The following is a 5,543-nucleotide window of genomic DNA, read 5'->3' as shown; positions in this document are numbered from 1 at the left end:
AACAAATGAACCAAAGATTTTCTCCTTCATTTCTGTCAAACAAAGCTGTATGACACGTTATCAGCTGTTAGTATCATGGTTGCTAGGCAACCCGGGCAGCGCAACGGAGGCTAGACCGTCCCATTTCACAAGCCTCGCACTTCCGGCCTTAGCGGTCTTTGAGTACGCGGCCCTTGAGGATCGTTGAGGCTGCGTACTTTAAGGCTGCAGACCCTGAATTGGGATACAGCCAAGGTTTCGGGTGAACCCGCAGTGAAACCTAGCCCCACCCTATCATGTGATTTCCTGAGGTCAAATGGCCCAGGATGTGAGTGGGCGTTAAGGGGCCTGGGAAAGGATCTCAAAACTGGCCTTAATGCCCAATATTTAACTTCACTGTCACATGTTTCTATACAAAAAGTGTAGTCAAAATTTAAACTTGAATTGTCAGTGACAGGTGTATTTTAGATGTGACGCAAGGGCAAGTGAGAAAAAGAGCACTCAAACTGCGCACCAATAATGTATGTGTTTGTATTCTGTTCTAAATAAATATAAAAGAAATATGTGGGGGGTCTGTTCTAAAATTTTAATAAGATTTCAATTCATACAGCGTCAAAACACAACCCCAAGGTGCCTCAAGGGGCTTTTTATTGTGACGTAAAATATTACAGAGAAAACAAATAAACCGTTCCTCTGAAAATGATCAGTTAGCTGTTTAATAACTATTCTTTCAGGAATGTTAGAGAAAAGGGAAGTTTAAAGAGCAGTCCATGCAGGTGGGTTGTGATGGCTTTTTAAGTAATGGTTTAATTACTGGCACCTTAATGGATGTAGCCTATTATTAGAGATAGGTGACATTTGGGATTAAAGCATTTGTAGTTATTGAAGTTAACTCAGAAGAATTAATCAGAGTGCAAGAGTCCAAAAAATATTAATAGTGTTTAAAGCAGCTGTACGTAATGATGAGTCTGTGAGATGGTTACTAGTAATTTTTCTCTAATGGTTGAATTTTTATTTGTGAATAAATTCATAGAGCTCTGAATTTTTGTCAGTGCTGAAAAGAGAACTAGAGGGTTTTTTTTTCCTTTTTTTAAAAAAAAGGGGCAAAAAGCTCTTTTCCAGGTCTTCTAAACTACTGACATGCCAATTTGACTCCAGCTTATCTACTTTAAGGTGAACCTTTGACAGTTAAACCAGGGAGTACAGTGACTTTCAAGAGTTTAGGTAGCTGCTCTGCACTGTGTTGGCACATGGCATTGAAGAAGATAAAAGTGGAGGAATTATATCCTTCAACTTAGTCACAGCACTTTCAGAACGACATCTACTAATGAAATTTATTTCTCACCTTAGGGAAATCTATTATTGTAAAATTTAGATGTTAATAAAAATGATCAGATAAAGAGAAGCCAATTCATCTAATAACAGATTAAATGCAGAGTTGAGGCTGTCATTTTCAGCATCTAAATGGATATTAAAATCACACACTATAATTATTTTATCAGAACTAAGCACTAAATCAAATAAAACCTCTAAAGTCTAAAAATAAATCTGGGGTGAGGTGAGGCATTATAGTAGAGAGAACCAGAGCTTTGCACTTGCAACTAAAGGCAATCCTCTCATGTATGGAATCAGAACGATTAAAAGTCCTAGGAGCATCAGTCACAGTCAACATGCTTGCTTTAGAGATTCGATGCAGTTGTCTGCCACTAATATTAGTGTATCACCTCAGTGTGATACATTTTAATACTTATATGCTTTAAAAGGTATACTCCAAACACAACAACATATATTTGCTGCACAAAAAGTGCCCAATCTTTCAGTCACTAAATTAATACCGCAGTAGTTATGGATATATAAATGTGTCTATATATGTATGTACTGTATGTATTATATAAATATCTTTATAAGTGCAAAAACAGCACATTCTGACAGTTTAGACAGTTAACACATTGCATTTTAAAATGCAACAACTGGCTGAGGCCCTTCCCTGCTTTCCTAAGATTGACGATAAATAAATTAATAAATAAACACATTACTCATACAATTCATAAAAAGTATCACAAACAGTAGTTGTCTTGACACTAATTCTGACAGTTCAGAAATCATAAAAAGATCAGAAAAATCATGTATAATTAATCCAGTGGGGAAAAGTTAAAGTGTGATTGCAATTATTTTGAGTTTGAATCAACCATCAGCTATATTATTGAGGAATTATCTGCAGACACTATGCACTAAAGCACATTGTTTCCACATTTCTCTTATTTCATAAACAAAGTCTTGTTTAGCATTAACACATGAAATGAATGAATGAAAAGTAGTGATGTGCGATACCACTGATTTCCTTTCCGATTCGATACCAAATAAAATTCAGGGTGGTATCGACGATACTGATCCGATACCGATACTCTGTACAAAAACTTTTATTTATGGTATCTCAAATTATAGCATCATAATGATTACAGGACATCAGATTACTTGTTCTTATCACTTAATAATGCAGAGTTCATCATGTAGAAATAAAAAACCTGAAGTTGTGCTATTTGAACTGCTTGCCTGCTTGCAGCACTAAAGGACTCCGTGAGAGACGTCTGTCTCGCCCTAGCAGCACCTGTCCCTCTCCTCCTCTTCAGTTCGCCTCAACATACGCTCGTCATATTCTGTGATATGATTTACTCTGAAGTGTTTGACAAGGTCAGTGGTGTTGCGGCAACACCTCACTTTTTTGCCACATGTATCGCAAACCACGTCTCAGCTGTTTGTGGAGGTAAAATACGTCTGCACATGACTCCAATTATGCTCAGCCATTGTTATGAGTGCGCACGCCAAGGGCTGCCACACATTTATACAGCCGTATTTCGCACATGACTATGAAAGGCGGAAGAAGAAGTAGTTCCTTCGAATGTAGACAATCCGAATGTTATAGTTCCTTTCCACTGTGTTCCTGTTAATGATAAACTACAGATTTACCCTAAATTACTAAAATATCGATATTTTAATGTGAGAATCGATTCTAGAACATAAATGACTGGTATTGGAGGAATCGATATTTCAGGATCGATCCACACATCACTAATGAAAAGAATGGGCTAGTTTTGGATTTGCAGTGAAAACAGGGTGGAAGGTCACTACATAAGTCATAAGTCAGGTCAATTATATTTCTACTATTGACAATATTTCACCATAAAATGCTATCAAAACTTTTGGAAGCTAGAGAAATCAAACCTTGTGTGAAGAAAGTGCGCTCACTTAGAGGCACTCTACAACTAAGTGAAACGGGCGTGTTTATTGTGGAAAGTAGATACATCCCAAGAGAAAAAAAGGAGGAATCCAAGAAACTGGGAAACCAGTTCGATAGCGTATCTGTCAAACAGGGTTGATAGCATACCTGTAGCCAAATAAGGTGAGATTACGCAGTGTGGGAAGAGTCATCAAAGTGCTTTGTGTCCACCAGGTTTGTATTGTGATAGTGCGTAAAAGGCTTCACATTTTTATTTATGATATTCATACCACTAAGTGTTTAAAGCCATCGATTCTGTTCAGAGTCAGAGGTCCAGCAGACATTATTACATGTTGGTAATATGTAATAATGTCTCAAGATCACATATCGGGATCGCGTTACCAATGAAGAAGTATATTGCCGTGCGGGAGTAGAGCCGCTCCATGTCCAAGTCACCAAGCGTCGGTTCAGATTTGCTGGTCACATCCTTCGGCTACCGGACCCGAGACCTGCCCGTGTTGCAGTTCTGTGGAACCCGAAGAATGGAAAGAGACGGCGAGGAAGACCTAAAATAACACGGAGGAGGATTTTCCTTGAAGATTTACGTTCAGTCGAACTGTCATGGGATGAAGCAACAACTGCCGCGATAGACCGAGTTCAATGGCGTTCTCTTGTCGCCCGATGGGAGGATCTAAGTCTAAGTCTAAGTAAGGTAATATGTAAAACCTTAATATGATATGATGGTTAATCTTGATGTTGTGTCCTGCTGTCCATGAGATCATGTTCTTTCTCTTTGGTTTTCTCTTTTTAGGACATAATATGGCATCTACAACTTTTTACAGAATCCTGCAATTCCTTCTGCTTGGTACTTTTATACTGGGATGCTTTGTGACTCTGTTTTTTTGGATGTATGGTAAACCCTCTACAAGCTGGTTATCAGGTCCTGTAGAGTCAACAGTATCCACAGACTGGGTCAAGAACTTCTTCTCCACCAAGAGCAATAAAAACGTGACCACTGTGCTGATCTGGCTCTGGCCCTTCGGACAAACGTACGACCCATGCCTCGGCAGCTCTCTCTTTAACATTGATGGCTTCTTCATCACAGCAGACAGGAAGCACTACATAAAGTCTGATGGGGTCGTCATCCATCACTGTGACATTAGCCCTGACCTGTCCAATCTGCCACCGTTCAAGCGACCGTCGTTCCAGAAGTGGATATGGATGAACTTTGAGTCACCGACACATTCGTCCCAGCTGCCTGGGATAGAGAACCTGTTTAATCTGACTCTCAATCGAGATGCTGACATTGTAGTGCCTTATGGGTCCATCGTAGCAGCAGAAGGGGAAGAGGATTTTGTACCACCCAGCAAAAACAAGCTGATTTGCTGGATTGTAAACAACTGGAACCAGCAACACATACGGGTGAAATATTATAATGAACTGCACAAACACATTGAGGTTCATGCATATGGACAGGCCTTCGGGAAATACATCTCTGACCAAGACTACTTCCCCACCATCACCAGTTGCAAATTCTATCTGGCGTTTGAGAACTCCATCCACAAAGATTATATTACAGAGAAACTTTACAACCCACTCAATGTGGGGACAGTGCCAGTGGTGTTTGGCCCACCCAGGAAGAACTATGAGAACTATGAGAACCACGAGACTCCTTCATTCATGTTGACGACTTCAGCTCGCCCAAGGAATTGGCTGATTACCTGCTGCTCCTGGACAAAAATGAGGAAATGTACCTCAGGTACTTTGAGTGGCGGCAACACTTTAAAGTAAAGAAGGCCTATTTTTGGGCAGAGCACACATGCCTGGCTTGTGATTACTTGCAAAGGCACAAAGAATACAAGGCATTCAATAGCCTTGATAAGTGGTACTGGGTTAACCAGAGATTTGAAGGTCTACGTGGACCTTGTTATATTGTTGAAGGCAGAGCTAGTGTGTACTAATGATGAATTCACCTATGCATTGTTTACAAAAGTCCAATCTGAAAGGGGTTTAACAGGGTCATGTACTTACTGAGTCTTTTTGAAAATATGTAGTTTTCATTTGCAATGCTAATCAAACTGTTATTTATCTTTACATACTTACACTAATGCGAAATCAGGAGTGACTTCACTCCCAAGTTAGTGTGTACGAAAAACAGCATTTGTTTTTGTCCATAGCAAGGTAGAGTCATTCAGGTATCACAGGCAATATAACATAATAATTGCTTTTTGTGCTTAAAAAAGACATTCATGGCTTATTTAGTAAGTCGCAAATATACAATAGTGGCAGTACAGATTAAAAGTTTAAAATTTTACTACTGTGTACATTTAATGCAGCCATCATGGAC

General features: G+C 39.3%; 1 pseudogene; it reads left to right on the top strand.

Annotated features, from left to right (window-relative positions):
* Positions 1-4,015: 4,015 nt before the first annotated feature.
* On the top strand, positions 4,016-5,157 carry LOC113012702 (alpha-(1,3)-fucosyltransferase 9-like; annotated as a pseudogene).
* The last annotated feature ends 386 nt before the right edge of the window (positions 5,158-5,543 follow it).

The sequence above is a fragment of the Astatotilapia calliptera genome, chromosome 19, assembly GCF_900246225.1.
Source record: "Astatotilapia calliptera chromosome 19, fAstCal1.2, whole genome shotgun sequence".
Lineage (NCBI taxonomy): Eukaryota > Metazoa > Chordata > Actinopteri > Cichliformes > Cichlidae > Astatotilapia > Astatotilapia calliptera.
Note: the sequence above shows the minus strand (reverse complement) of the source record. Positions and strands in the feature narration are given on the sequence as shown.